We start from the raw sequence: 15,235 nt of genomic DNA on the forward strand, positions 1-15,235 counted from the left end.
CACTACTGGTACTTACTGGAGTGCGACTGAGAGTGAATGGTACAAACATTGATGATATGGACTCAGAACTCAAACAGTGACAGATTACAACAACCTCAGGAATGTCTTGGTACTTATGGTGCAGCTGGGTTGTTTAGACAAGGAACGATGTGACAAAAAATACAAACTGCACTGCAGGAGTGGCCTGAACTGTGTTATTGCAGGATTTAGACAGGACTAGACCAGACAGGACTGGCAAATAAGAAACATAGACTAAACAGGCAAGATAACTGACAGGACAAGACAGGCCAATAGCAATCATAATCCAGACATACAAGGACTAGGTACAAGATGCGGCCTTGAGGGCCGACGTATGGCAGAAACAACACGGAGCGGCCTTGAGGGCCATTGTGTGGCTTTGAGAGCTGAAGTGCAGCTGGAGAGCTAATAGATGTACAAGCTGTGATGTGTGCTGAGGTGCAGCTATGACAGCCGAGATGCAGCTTGGGAGCTGATTGATGTACAGGCTGTGATGCGGCCTTGTGGGCCGAGGTGCGGCTATGACCACCGAGATGCATCTTGAGAGCCGATAGATGTACAGGCTGTGTTGCAGCATTGCGGGCCGAGGTGCATCTATGACTGCCGAGATGCAGCTTGGGAGCTGAAAGATGTACAGGCTGTAATGCGGCCTTGTGGGCTGAGGTGCAGCTATGACAGCCGAGATGTGGCTTGAGAGCAAACTGATGTACAGGCTGTGGTATGGAGATGTCGTGGGCAGCAAAGAGATAAACTGCAACTGCAGAGAAACTGCTTTGGAGAGTCCAAACTGAGGACATAGACAGATGGATACATGGCTGTAAAACACACTGGCAGGTACAGATCCTACTGGCAGGTATAGGACATCAGAACTTCAGAACTAGGAAACCTCGCTAGAACTCAGGCTTCTAAGAAAAGACCAACAAGCATAACATGTCAGACAATATCACCAGCATGGAGCGAAGGGCTGGCTGTAACTTAAGGAATACAGGGTCCAATCAAAGCCATTTCTGGCAGAGAGCTATTCCTAATCACAGGCTAGTGTGCCTCTGAGTTGCACACAGACAGATGGTGATTAGTGAGCACCTAAGACAAACACAGACAGACAGGAATGACAGGCTATTAGCTAAACACAGACAAGACAGGAATCTGGTTGCTTGCAACAGCTGGAACAATGTATGTCAGCTACCACTGTCCATCCCGTAACCTTAGCACCTTTGGCCCCTGAAGTAACAATAGTAAAAACCCTCTCAACTATTCAACAGTATGAGGCTAAAGACATTCTCATAAGAAATAGAGATTTGTTTTCTGACATACCTGGTAAAACAACAGTCATTAAACAGGGGCTAAGGTTAACCTAAAACACTACATAATACCATAAGCACAACAAGACGCAGTGTATAAAGAAATATAAAAAATGTTTGATTTTGATATAATTGGAGAGTAACATAATGAATGGTCAAGTCCCATTGCACTCATTCCAAAACCTGACTGGAGTTTATGGTTCTGCAATGATATTCATAAATTGAACAGTGTATTTAAGTTTGATGCCTACCCAATGCCTCTTGTGGATGAACTAATTGAATGGTTGGGAAAAGCACAAAACCTATCCACTCTAGACTTAAATAAATGGCACTGGCAAGTGCCATTGACAGACAGTGCAAGAGAAAAGACAGCTTTTTCTGCACTAGAGGGTCTGTTCCAATACAAGATGTTGCCATTTGTGCTATATGGGTAACCCAACTCCTTTCAAAAGATGGTGGATACAATTCTAAGCCTCATAGACAGTATGCTGCTGCTTATCTCAATGATGTAATCATATATAGCCCTGATTGGTAGTCTCACTTACACATTGTTCATGTAGTGTTGGACTCCATCTGTGAGGCAGGATTGACCAACCAAGAAGAGTTTTGCTTAGGGTTGGAAGAGGTGAAGTATCTTGGATGCATCATAGGGAGAGATTTTATAAAGCCGAAACTTAATAAAATTGAGGCAAAATAAATTTGGTCATGACCCCTAAATAAGAAGCAGGTGAGAGCTTTTCTAAGAATCTCAGTGCATTATAAAAGATGTATACACAATTTTACTACTATTCCTATCCCTTTGACTAACCTGACCAACGGTAAATAGTCAGTTATAGTTAAGTGGAATCCTAAAGCAGAAAATACTTTTCTGGCATTGAAGGTAGCATTGTGCACCCAACCAGTTCTGAGGACACCTGACTTTAAATATGAATTTGCAGTGCAAACAGATGCATCAGATGTAGGGAAAGATGATGTTCTGTCTCAAAACAAAGAGGGTAAAGAACATCCTGTTATCTATTTAAGTAGATTGCACTTTTGGAGCTCTTGCTTATGCCTAGAAATTGTTTGCACATCTAAAATGATTAATTATAAATCAATATTATTAACAACTTTTTCCATTTCTGTTCTCTGAGCTTTGCAACCTAATCAGACATAATAGGTAAAGACTGGCACCATACTGATTTTTTTTTTCAAGTAATCAAGTAATTTACAAGTGAGGGCACACATAAAAAATACTTCATATAGTACTCTTAGTAGTTTAATCTTTACAATTGCATCTGAATTAGCACTTTTTACATTCATATTCTAAACCAATATCCTAAAAGCAAAGGTGAGGTATGATATATTATATTTAAATGATTGTATTGAAATTGACATGAAAATTCAAGGCTCAGGTAAAGTTATGCATTGACATTTAACAATGCAGTCAATAAAAAGGTTAAGGCCTCTATTTACTACAATCTGCATATTGAATGCAGATCAGAAGCATAACTAGGGTATTTGGAGCCCAGGGCAAATGTAAAAATGGAGCCCCCCATGTGCGTGCGCGGCAAAAAATGGGCATGGTCAAAAGGGCATGGTCACTTAAAAATGGATGTGTCAACATGACACACCCCTTTCTCATCACTCTGCACCTTAATGCAGTCCCCTTATACAATCCCTCCTATGCAGTGCCCCTTATATAGTGCCCCCAGTAGTAGTCCCACCCATGCAGTGTCCCCAGTAGTGGTACCCCCTATGCAATGCCCTTTATATAGTGCCCCCAGTAGTACTCCCTCCCTATGCAGTGCCCCCAGTAGTGGTCCCCCTTATGCAGGCCCCCAGTAGTGATCCCCCCTATCCAGTGCCCCCTGTAGTGCTCCTACCTATTTAATGCCCCCAGTAGTGGTCCCCCCAGTGCAGTAGCCCTTGTGCCCCAATAGTAAGCACCTTATATAGTGCCCCCAGTAGTAGTCCCCCCATGCATTGCCCCCAGTAGTGATCCCCCCCTATCCAGTGCCACCAGTAGTGGTCGCCACAGTGCAGTGCCCCCAGTAGTAAGCCCCCTCAGTAGAGGTCTCCCCTCCCAATGCACTGCCCCCAGTAGTAGCCCCCCCAGTAGAGGTTCCCCTCCTGATGCAGTGCCTCCAATAGTAGGACCTCCCCAGTAGTAGTTCCGCCTCGAGTAGTAGTCCCTCCCACAGTAGTGACCCCAGTAGTAGTCCCCCCTCCCACAGTAGTGCCCCTGTAGAGCCAACAAATAAAAAAAATGGGAAAAAAATTTACCTGAATCCCTGCTCTGGCTCCCGCTGTCATCCGCGCGTCAGTCTTCCTGGGCTGGCGCTCTCTGCATTATGGGAGAGACGTCATGATGTCTCTCCCATTGCCTACTGCAGGAGCAGGAAGGTGGAGCTCATGAGTGAGCTCCAGCCTGGCTCTTGCAGTGGGTGCTGCAGCAGTCAATGAGAGTCTGTCTGACTCTCATTGGCTGCTGGTTAACACACACATCGCCGCCACGCTGGTGCCGATGTGTGTATAAAAATGCACAGCCTGAGTTCGCCTCCCACCCTCCATCTGGCACGTTGGGTAAGCACTCAGGAGCAGGAAAGGGGCTTGACTGTGGAGCACAGGACTGGTGCTGGGAACAGGGAAGCCTAGCGCTGGTCCTGTGTAAATGTGTAGTGCTGACCGCACTCACTGCGGTTGGCAGTACACTGGGTAATTAGGCTGGGCTGGTACCGTGGCCGGTAGCGCCCCCCATGCTGCTGGTCCCACGGTGCCCAGGGCACTTGCCTTGCCGGTCCTACCCTAGTTACGCCACTGATGCAGATTGAAATGTTATCACCAATATCACAGAGATTTACTAAAAATCCCCTATGCAGACATATCTCAGCATTTTTGCAAAAAATACCGTGACAAGTGCCCGTGCATGTGCTGACTGGCCACCACTAAGCCCCACCATCACGAACCCCCCTTCCCTTAATTACACTTCTGGTGATCAGTGCTCTGGTGATGTACTCCGTGACTCCAGTCAGCTGATCTTCCATCCTGCACTTGGACCCAGTCAGCTGACCAGGTCCCAATGCAGGATGGGAGAACAGCTAACCAGAGGGATGACATCATTGGAAACACCAGAGCCCCGATCTCCAGTCCCTGGACTCTGGTAAGTTTTTTATTTTTACTATTTTATTTTTGCTTTTTTTTAAGAAGTGATCAGTGTGTGGTCTGTTTAGATCACACAACTGATCACTGGGGCTGCCTCCAGGCTCTGCTCTGCCTGTTAGAGTGGAGCAGGTCCAGTAACCAGGGGAGTCCCTGGATAATGCCACCACCAGGTGGCATTATTATTATTACAGGGCATCCCCTGGTATTTTTAAAAATTTATTCTTAGTAACTTGCCCACAGATTGCATTTCCCATTACAATTATGGGAAATGCAATCTGATTACTAAATATAAAGTTATAACTAGGGCTTGGAGTAGAATTTTATGAATTCTACTTCAGTTGCCCTTTAGTAACTTTAGGTGAAAACACCCTTTTTCACTTTATTTTTGTAAAAATAATGTTAATAAATAGAGCCCAAAGTGATAAAACAGTGTTAGGTAAATTATACCCCTTTTCTACTGCTGCAAAAACTCAGGTTATTGCTGGGTTGTCCCAGGTAGCAGCTCAGCAGAGAATGGTCCCTGAAAAATAAACCAGGTCAAGTGACCTGTGAATCCAACCCAGGTAGCTACCAGCCTTGCCTTGTAAAGCCTGTACCACATCCAAGGAGGCCTCACCAGCAGAGAGGTCTGGGGAATTAAAGGCCAGTACTATGATTTCCTCATTGATGTGGAAATTAGATACCACCTTAGGTAGGAACCCAGGGCAAGTGCAAAACACTGCCCTGTCCCTATGGAAAATCAGAAAGGGAGGGCGACATGAGAGAGCCCGCAAATCTGACACCCTGCTGGCCAAAGCAATGGCCAGAAGAAACACAGTTTTAGCTGTTATGCCATTTTAAATCCACTGAGCCCAGTGGTTCATATGGTGGTCCTTGGAGAGCCCTCAGGGGCACAGCCAAGTCCCAAGGAGTCACAGGTGGAACAAAGGGAGGCTGTATGCAAAGTACACTTTGCAGAAAGGTGCGGACATCAGGAAGTGTAGCAATCCTATGCTGAAACCACACTGAGAGGGCAGAAACCTGCACCATAAGGGAAGCAAGGCGAAGACCATGATCTAAGCCCACCTGTAGGAAAGCCAAAACCCTGGATATCCTAAAAACCTGAGGATCATAGCCTTTAGGGCAACCCCATTCAAAAAAAGTATGCCACACTCAGTGGTAAATTCTTGCAGAAGCCAGCTTCCGAGCTCTAAGCATGGTGTTAACTACAGAGCTGGAAAAACCCCTGGACCTCAAGAGGGCAGTCTCAACAGCCACACCATCAAAGACAGACGACCCTCATCTGGATGATGGCAAGGACCCTGAGACAACAGGTCCAGACATAGAGGCCACAGCATTGGAGCGTCTATGGATAGACTCCAGAGAACTGAGTACCAGTGCCATCTGGGCCACGCTGGAGCTATCAGCCGGAGCGTGCCTGCTTGAATTTGCGAATCATTCGAGGAAGAAGGGAGAACAGAGGAAGAGGTATGCAAACTGGAAGGTCCACTGGACCGACAGAGTGTCTACCAGAATTGCCTCTGTGTCTCTTGTTCTTGACCCATACACAGAAAGCTTGTTGTTGTGTCAGGAGGCCATGAGGTCTATCTCTGAAGGCCCCACTTGTTCACCTGTAGCTGAAACACCTCCTAGTGAAGAGACCACTCTTCTGGATGCATGTCTTGATGGCTGAGAAATTCTGCTTCCCAGTTCAGGACTCCTGGTATGTACACTGCCAAGGTGGCAGGGAGATTGCCTTCCGCCCATGCTAGAATGCGGGTCACCTCTGTCAGGGACGCCTGACTGTGGGTTCCTCCTTGGCAGTCTATGTAAGCCACCGTGGTGGCATTGTCCGACTGCACCTGCACAGGTTTTCCGTGGAGGACATGTCTTGCTTGTTGGAGAGCTTTGAATACTGCCCTTAGTTCCAAGATGTTTATTGGAAGTGCAGATTCTGCTGGCATCCACCTACCCTGGAAGAAGTGTGGACCCATCACTGCTTCCCAACCTCGGAGGCTGGCGCCCATTGTCATAAGGACCCAGTCCACAATCCAAAAGGGGCGCCCCCTGTTCAGGTGAGTAGTCTGCAGCCACCAGGCTAGAGACAGACGTACCTCTGGTGAAAGCACCATTGTCTGTGTCTTTATCCGTTGGGGCAACCAATTCCATCTGGAGAGGATCAACTTCTGCAGAGGTCTGGAGTGAAACTGGGCAAACTCCACCATGTTGAACATCGACACCATGGATCCAAGTAACCTCATCGCTGAGTGAATAGACACCCGGCGACTCTGCAGGCAACTGCCTACTTCTGCCTGCAAAACAGAGATCTTTTCCTCCATCACAAAGATCCTCTGATGATGGGAATCCAACAGGGCTCCTATATGGAGCATTCTCTGTGATGGAACCAGTTTATCAGCCAGCCGTGCACCTGCAACACAGAGACTGTCAGTTGCAGATGGTGCCCGAAGGATCTCTGGAGATCTTGCCAACAATAGGAGGTCATCCAGATAGGGCAACATGCAGACCCCCTGCATCCTCAGGTGGGCTGCCATAACTGCCATGACTTTGGTAAACACTCGAGGTGCTGTGACAAGACCAAAGGGCAGTGCCTGAAATTGGAAGTGTTGGTCAACTACTGCAAACCTGAGGAAACTGGTGTGCTGAGACAATGGGGATATGCAGGTAGGCATCCTAAATATCTAGCGACACCATCCCCAGGCTCCATCACCAAAATGATGGAATGCAGGGTCTCCATCCTGAACTGAGGAACCCTCAATAATTTGTTGAGTGATTTGAGGTTGAGGATGGGCCTGTAAGACCCATTGGGCTTCTGTACCAGAAAGAGATTGGAATAATACCCCGATCCTCTCTGGGACAATGGGAATGGCAGTATAACTCCAGCCTGGAGCATAGAGTGGATCACCTTCCAGAATTCCTGGGCCTTGTCTTGATCTGACTGAAGTCCTGTGGTGAAAAACCAGCTTGGAGGCCTCCGTCAGAAGGAGAGGGCATACCCCTGAGTGACCACTTTTCTTACCCAAGTGTCCACAGTTGTGAGACACCAGCACTGGGTGAACTGAACAAGCCGGCCTCCCACTTTGGGGTTCCCCTAAGGGGAGGCACATCCCATCAGGCTGAAGGCTTTTCATCCAACTTGGGAGTAGGACGTCTTGTACTCCAAGCCTGCTTCTTTGGCTTGGCAGATTTCTTGGCCCCTACCTGCCTAGGAAAGGACTGCACTTTGGACTTACCCTGGGCCCTATAAGTGTTGAAAGGATGATTTACCAGACTCTGATGGGACTGTAGCCGATGGCAGACACGCAGACTTAGCTGCTGCCAGAATGGCCACAATTTTGTCCAGATCAGGGCCAAACAGGACCTGTCCATTCAAGCATTCCAATCCCTTTTTGGAATCTGCGACCACTTTCCAAGAGCGCAACCATAGGGTGCGGCGAGCCGCCACTGCTTCTGAGGAGATTCTTGAAGTGAGAAGCCCTATATCCAAGGCTGCCTCATTAATGTATGTGGCTGAGTCTCTGAGGTCACCCACTAACTCCACCTGCTCTGGTGATGAGTCAGCATCTAGAAACATCTCCAAGCTATCAACCCAGCGCTCTATTGCTCTGGCTACCCAGCACACGGCCATTGCCGGTCTGGACGCCCCCCCTGCAAGGGAATAAATGGATTTCAGGCATATTTCAACCTTGCAATCCGTAGCATCCTTTAAGGAGAACATGAAGGGCATGCGCAATGTAGCACTTCTCACAAGGCATGTGACATGAAAATCCACTTGTGGAGGGGTTTCCCATTCGGAAAAATAATTATTCGCAAAGGGGTATGCAAAAGCCAAGCATTTCTGAGGTTGGCACTGCTTACCCGGATATTTCCATGCCTCCTCTAAATGATCCACTAATTGACCGGATAGAGGAAATACAGTGGATTCACCTTTACTATCCTTAAAGAAGAAGAATTTGGATTTGGCCACGGGGGGATCGTCATGCTCAATAACCAAGGCAGCACGGACTGCCCGTGTAAGGCATGGTATATATGTTTTAGACAAAGACTCCGCCTCCTTAGTACGGGGGGCTCCTGGTCGGAAAAGTTAAAAATCTCCCCATCATCAGACGTGATGTCATAGGCATCATACTGAGCCGTCTGAGACACTTAAGGCCGCTTAGCAGGCCGCAATGATGACTCCCTCTACAAAACATCCTTCAGGTGTTGTACCATATTGGACAGTGAATTCACCCACCCAGGCTCTTGCGAGACCTGGTGATGACACTACCGACTGCTGTGATAACCCCATTTGGGGAAATGCAGGGGGTGTTGCCAGCTGGCCCACAAGTGTGGTAAGTGCCTTAGCAAAACAAGCCCAGGGCAGTTTCTGTATAGGCACAGTGACAGAAATCGGGTGTGACAGTAAATAACATGCCCTACATTAACTCTCAGTGTTGCCATCACCCTCTGCTATTGGTACATTGCATGTGGCACACTTTGCTGGAGTGGAAAATCACGTTCACTCCCAGACATGATGGGTGTAAAGGAGCTGCATGTGACTCCCCTCACAGATAAATATTTTTACTGTGAGGCAATGAACACCCTGCAAGACCACACCTCAAGGGCTTTAGCAGAAAAAGAATATGGATAGTAAAATGGTTGACAGTCAGAAGTGAAAGTACAGGCAGACAGTGCTAGCATTAAGTCACATACAATGCAGAAAACAATCCCTGCACTATCAGCACTGTGATCAACTACTCAGACACAGAGCCTGGTAGGAAACAGTACTGCATACTCAGACATAATAGGAGGAGAGGTATGCTGGGGATCCGGACCACTAAGCCACCTGTATCCAGCATCAAGCAGTGGTTGTCAATTCCTATTAAGAAAATGGCTGCTGAGGAGCAGAGAGGAGGTGGGCCCAGGGAGGAGCGCTGACACGGCCCTCCAAACCGCTGTGGAGAGGCACTGTGCAGTGGGGGAGGTGCCGGCTCCCCTGGCATGCTACAGTCCCATCACGCTCCCCTGGCATGCATTTAACCCCAGGGATGCTGGAGCCTGTCCGCTCTGCTGCAGCCCACTGTCCCTGGGGCCTGTGGAAGCGCAGGTTAATACCTGGCTCCACTCGCAGCCAGTCCCAAGGGAGCCCCCTGCCTGGGGACTCAGGACTGTGTTATTCCGGCAGGCATGCTCTGCGTGACCCGCTGCTTTCCTATCCCCATAGGATCCGGCCACGGTCCGGGGTCACCGCTAGCCGTGACCCAAGACCCCCACCAGCATCCCCGGATCGGTACCGGCATTCTGGTCTGGCGGGTGAAGGAGCGACAGCATGAACGTCTGTACAGACTGTCCATGCTGTACTGCTCCAGTGTGTAGCCACAGCTGCCTTAAAAATCTTCAGGGGCTGTTAACAGCCCCACTCTGTAGACAGTGAACTGACTCCTGGCCGGGCACCAATGAAAACTGAATGCCTTGGCTAGGGGACGGGGTATAGGAGGGGGACCCCAGTGCATCCTGGGAGGCTGAAAATTATATCTGTGGTGCCCGATGCCTGACATCATCACCAATACCCCAAGGTATCCTGTGGAAACCATATGGACCCTGAAGTAGAAATAGGTATTACTTAATTTTTAATTGTATACATCAGTGGTCTACAAGGCACCTGAACAGTCCAGGTATTAAGGATATTCATGTTTAAGCACAGGTGACTTAATTAGTACCTCAGTCAGTTTGGCTATACCATCTGTGCATAAGCATGGATGTTCTTAAAACCTGGACTGTTAAGGTGTACTGAGGACCGAGTTTGGGAAAACCTGGTATACATGGTTACTCATCCATTTTTTAGTCACAACCTTTTTGTCCATTCTGAATCAGCTAGGCACATTTATATAAAGTGTATATACTTTCAATTTTGAAACTGCACTAGGTACTATAAATAGCTCTACTTTGGTTACCATTTTTGAAATCACATTTTACCACCACTTTTAACATTTGTACTACAATATACTTTGCTATAATAATTAGATTCAGTAGAGTAATAGTCAAAATTATTGTAGGGCAGTAAAAATAAACAAATATAAGAAAATCATTAGTTCTTCTGATATTTTGAGTTTATAAGAAAAGTACTGCATATTTAATAGTTTTCAGATTTTTCTATATAAATATATCAGATTTAATACCAAGCTTTACATGGAAAAAATAAATTTGACTGTTCCTGTGAAAAGTATTACAGAAAAAATAAATACTGTGCAATGTGTTACTTTGCTTATTTACTAACCTCAGCTTTTGAAATTCCAGATAATAATCGTGGCAAAAATGTCAGCAACAGAGTACAAAGACCAGATATAAAGTTTATGGAAATATAAGAAATAAATGCAGCATCTGAACTGGAAAAAAAATCAGACACAAGATACATCCAGGGAAAAGTTGCATACCTAAAGAAAAGCAAGAATGCATTAACTTTTACTAGCCGTTTTAGACAATAATTAACTAAAGGTATACAGCTAAAATGTAATTGTAAACTGACATTAACTTTCCAAACACTTTTTACAATTAAAATGAATTAACTTGATTTTAAATATTCCATCATAAAATAAAACATTTTAAAGGACCAACTACAATATATTCTGTACATGTGCTGTGATTAAAATGATTGCAGGGGAAATAATTACATGATCCTTACATTTCACATTATCCAAACGTATACCTAAAAAGACAATTTAATTTTGAAATAACTTAAGAGTTGTAAATGTGTATGGGAGACTGAGATACACCATTGTTGATTATAGATTTTGGAACTGTTGAAATAAGTTTACAATTTTGAACTGGGCCAATTTGACAGCTTGGACTTTGTATGGTAACTTGTAATTGTGAGTATATCTGTACCTTGAATTAAATTTAAAATACAAAACTCAAGGTGAATGCCTTTGTGGAATGTGCTAGTTGTAAATTGAATACATTCTAACAAAATCATTCTCTGTGCACACTTAGCATATGTGTAAGAGTAAGATGTTCTTCAAACGTGCTCAAGCTAAGTGCAAGCATTGTTACAAAATGTCATTAATTAATTAAATGCACTTGATGATTATCAAGTGCAGTCATAGCGAATGGGCACAAATCATGGTCACACTTTCAAACTTGTAAAAGTCAAAGGCTTCTTTGCTCCATTGAAAACTTCTGTGTAAATTTGTCATACTAGTTTTAGAACCCTTTTCAAAAGAGATTTGTGTCTCTGTAGTTCAATCGATACAATATATCACTACTAAGGTTGTCAACTCTCTTTGTAAGAGGTTATTTTGCATAGAGAAAAATTGTTCCTTTAACTTTGCTGTGACAATTGGCAGAACCAGTGCAGACACCAATGCGTTCCTGCTTACAAAGCATGGTAAAATATGCTGGTGATAGCTAGATAAATCTTAATAAATAATAAATAAATAATAATAAATTCTGTTAAATACATTATCAAGCTTTCTGATGGTATCAATACAAATACAAAGTCACACATTTTAAGGTTAGCAGAACATATTTTTCTTAATATTTTGTTTATTTTAAAATTGTACATAGAAAATGTAAATGCTGCAAACTTAAAAAATACAGTAAAAAGGAAATAAAACAGAAGAGAAAATACCCTACAAAATATTGCTCTACTGCCATCTGTAGCCTTGATATGATATTAGTAATACATTTCGATAAACTCAAGCTATGCTGTTATGTGGCACTGTATTGGAGGCCAGATTGCCCCTGTAGCTGTATTTGATCGCTGTCAATAGCTAAATCAAGGCAAAGATAACAACCTTTCTTCCTAAACACCAAACATATAATTATTTATTTGACCAATTGGTCACTATGTCTAATTTCCATGTTATTCTCTCCATGTCTACATGTTCCCAAAGTAGCTGCTATTTTTTGTTCTGAAATTGTACTCTGGACAAATGGGTAGAGATAGATGTCCATGAATGCCTTTCTTATGCAGACATTTACAAGCTACAAGTACTGTACCTTGTTTATTTGGAAGAAAATTATTTAAATATAAAAATGTATAAGAAATGTTCAACATGTAAATTTTTCATTATTTTTAATAATGAAATTAAGAAGCTAATGTAAGACAATTTTGAATATTGGGTATAGCTGTAGTAAACATGAAACATCTTTAATATTAATAAACTGGCATGGGGAATCTGGTAGCTCTGCTGTTATCATCTATAACTACTGTAGTAACTAAGCACATTATTGTTTTCAGCTATGAAATTACTCCTGATGATAGAATAACATATAATCAATAGCAGAGTACACAACAGGTTATAGACAACTGAACAGCATGAGCATCTTTAAAAGATGTTTCCAGTGTTTGCCTCATTAGCAACAATAAATCTTTCACAGCCTCCAAATACAATTCAGTTCTCAACATTATGTTACTAGTGCAAAGTGTTCTTTCAATTTCCCAAATGAAAACATAATAGCCAGAGTACAGCGAAAATCATGCTCCCAACAGCAGGTGTGAGTAAACCGTAAAGATTTCTGTGTGAGGAGAACAAGCTATAATTCCTGAGCAGAATTTACAATCACATACCCAAAAAGGATCAGCAGGAGAGCAGTGGCTGCCAAGTTTTCTCGGAACGTAAAGGCAGTTAGTTGGAAGGAAGCTATGACACAGACACATAGGCTGGCAGGAATTAAATAAAGTGCCTTGAAAAAGCAAAAACAACATAATTAGTAAGCAACATACTGTATTTGAATATGTTGAATGCTTGTTTTGTACATTATACACCAATTATATTTGCTGCACTTTACTTGTAAGGCAATTTGCAATCATCATAAAGACTTTAACTGTAAAATGAATGCTGCAACAATGGTAACCTTCATAATAAATTGCTTTTATTTTGTAAGCATAAGAATATGTCAGACAATGTAGTCTTTACTACTTAGACAGTGTTGTAACTAGAAATGTGTTTATCCTGGTCACTGACTTTGTTAGTCTCCCTTTGCATAATATAGGAAACTTCTCTTTTTCTCAATAACACACCCATTTATACCAAGCCACTTTTTCTGCTTGATCTTGATTTGAAAAGTGACATTGTTATTCCCATCCACATTTAATGTGCCCTGCAATCCTGTCACTGCTACACACCCCTAGTTACACTTCTGATCTTAGGTTTGTTAACCACTTAACAGGCACGGGATGCAACTTCTGCCAGAAGAGCTTTCTCTGATTCGTTCGCATCCCATGTGACCATACTTTTTCACTGTGTCCCCAGCATTTTAAATAGGAAATTAGTTCAGAACAAGTGAAGAACTGATTTGTTGCTGAAGGCCTGGCTCCACAACAGTGATGCAGTGGTCTGTATCTGCACAGGGGATCAATGGTCAGATATTGCAACTGGTGATGTGGATCTTCAATAGGGACTTACAGACATTAGGGAGCTGGGGGAAAAGACACTGGGGCATCTATTACTATTGTGGAGTGGGGATTAAAGCCACTAGGGTAACTAACACCACCTGGGAATCTATTGCCAGTGGGGAAGGGGGCATTGGACCTAGTGTTACAGCGGGGACTGTTGTCACCATAGGGGTGCTTGACCTACCCTAGCTGTATTTATTCGACTAAAATATTTAGATATCCTTTTAGAAATCTATTAATAACTTAATTCATTTAAATATATATATATATATATATATATATATATATATATATAATTTTTGTTTTTTCAATGTTGTTTTTGAAAAAAATAAAATTGCCAGTTAAGTGGTTAAACAATGTGGCTAGATCTTATAATGCTGCATATTTATTTAATAGTGTGCAATGTTGGAGTACATACATACATAAGCCAAACCCTAGGTGGTCATATCAGCACCATTTACAAGGTGCACTCAGGCTCACACAAATACACCAAACAAAAGCAGGGTGCATGGCAAAATTGTATCAAGATGCAGTTCAACCAAAATTAAAACTGAGAAGCCAGCACACCCAAGATATATGCAGAAGTAAAATATTTATTGCCACATAGAAGTAATAAGCAAGTATGATATTGTCAGTCCATATCATGGATTGACAATATCCATATCCATATCATGTCACTCTGATTTAGATGCCTCACTATTCTTTATTGTGTAAAAATATCTTGCTGCTATGCATTACTTCTATGTGGCATTAAATATGTTGTTCTCTTTGCATATGTATTGGGTGTATATATGTAAATATAGAAAGATAGACAGGCATTTAATTCAGTTAGCACTTCTTGTCATCTATTTCCAAAGGTGTAAAAATACATGACAAATGACATATTGTGTGGCAGCTGTGTGTGTGGGTTAGGGGATAAGCAGCTCACAGATAATTATATACAATCTTACTTTTGTTTATATTAATATAGACATTATATTCTGTATTCTGAATGCATTATGCCTTACACATTTGCACACTGTTTTTTATTTTACTCATTTGCATTGTTAATGATGTGTTCAGCATTTTATACCATGTATAATATTTCTCTAATATATATTACATTTTAATGTGGATGTCTGTGGAATAATGCTGATAGTGAATTATGAGCTATTTGACAGACTCCAACACAGTATATTTAATCATAAAATATTTCTCCTCTTTCCGTTTTAGATTGCATATAGAAGAATTTAGACAAGCAGAGTGTTGTCAGTACTCCTTCAGACACAAGCAAGCAGTTGCAGCAGGGCCATAAAGAGCCAGCCCAGGTGTGGATTAAAGGGGTGTGGCATAATCAAGAGAGGCATGGTCACACCCCCATAGGAAACAGAAAAACTAGTAGTAGCAGTGCGAAGCGCTG

General features: G+C 43.2%; 1 protein-coding gene across 1 annotated transcript in view; it reads right to left on the reverse strand.

Annotated features, from left to right (window-relative positions):
• LOC148507692 (ATP-binding cassette sub-family A member 13-like) overlaps positions 1-10,778 on the reverse strand; it is a 186,115-nt gene extending 175,337 nt beyond the window's left edge. The window contains exon 1 of the mRNA XM_088445628.1: positions 10,717-10,778. The gene's annotated coding sequence lies outside the window, so the exon portion shown is untranslated. The remainder of the gene's footprint in view (positions 1-10,716) is intronic.
• Between the last annotated feature and the right edge of the window lie 4,457 nt (positions 10,779-15,235).

The sequence above is a fragment of the Taudactylus pleione genome, unplaced genomic scaffold, assembly GCF_031769625.1.
Source record: "Taudactylus pleione unplaced genomic scaffold, aTauple2 ptg000386l, whole genome shotgun sequence".
Classification (NCBI taxonomy): Eukaryota; Metazoa; Chordata; class Amphibia; order Anura; family Myobatrachidae; genus Taudactylus; species Taudactylus pleione.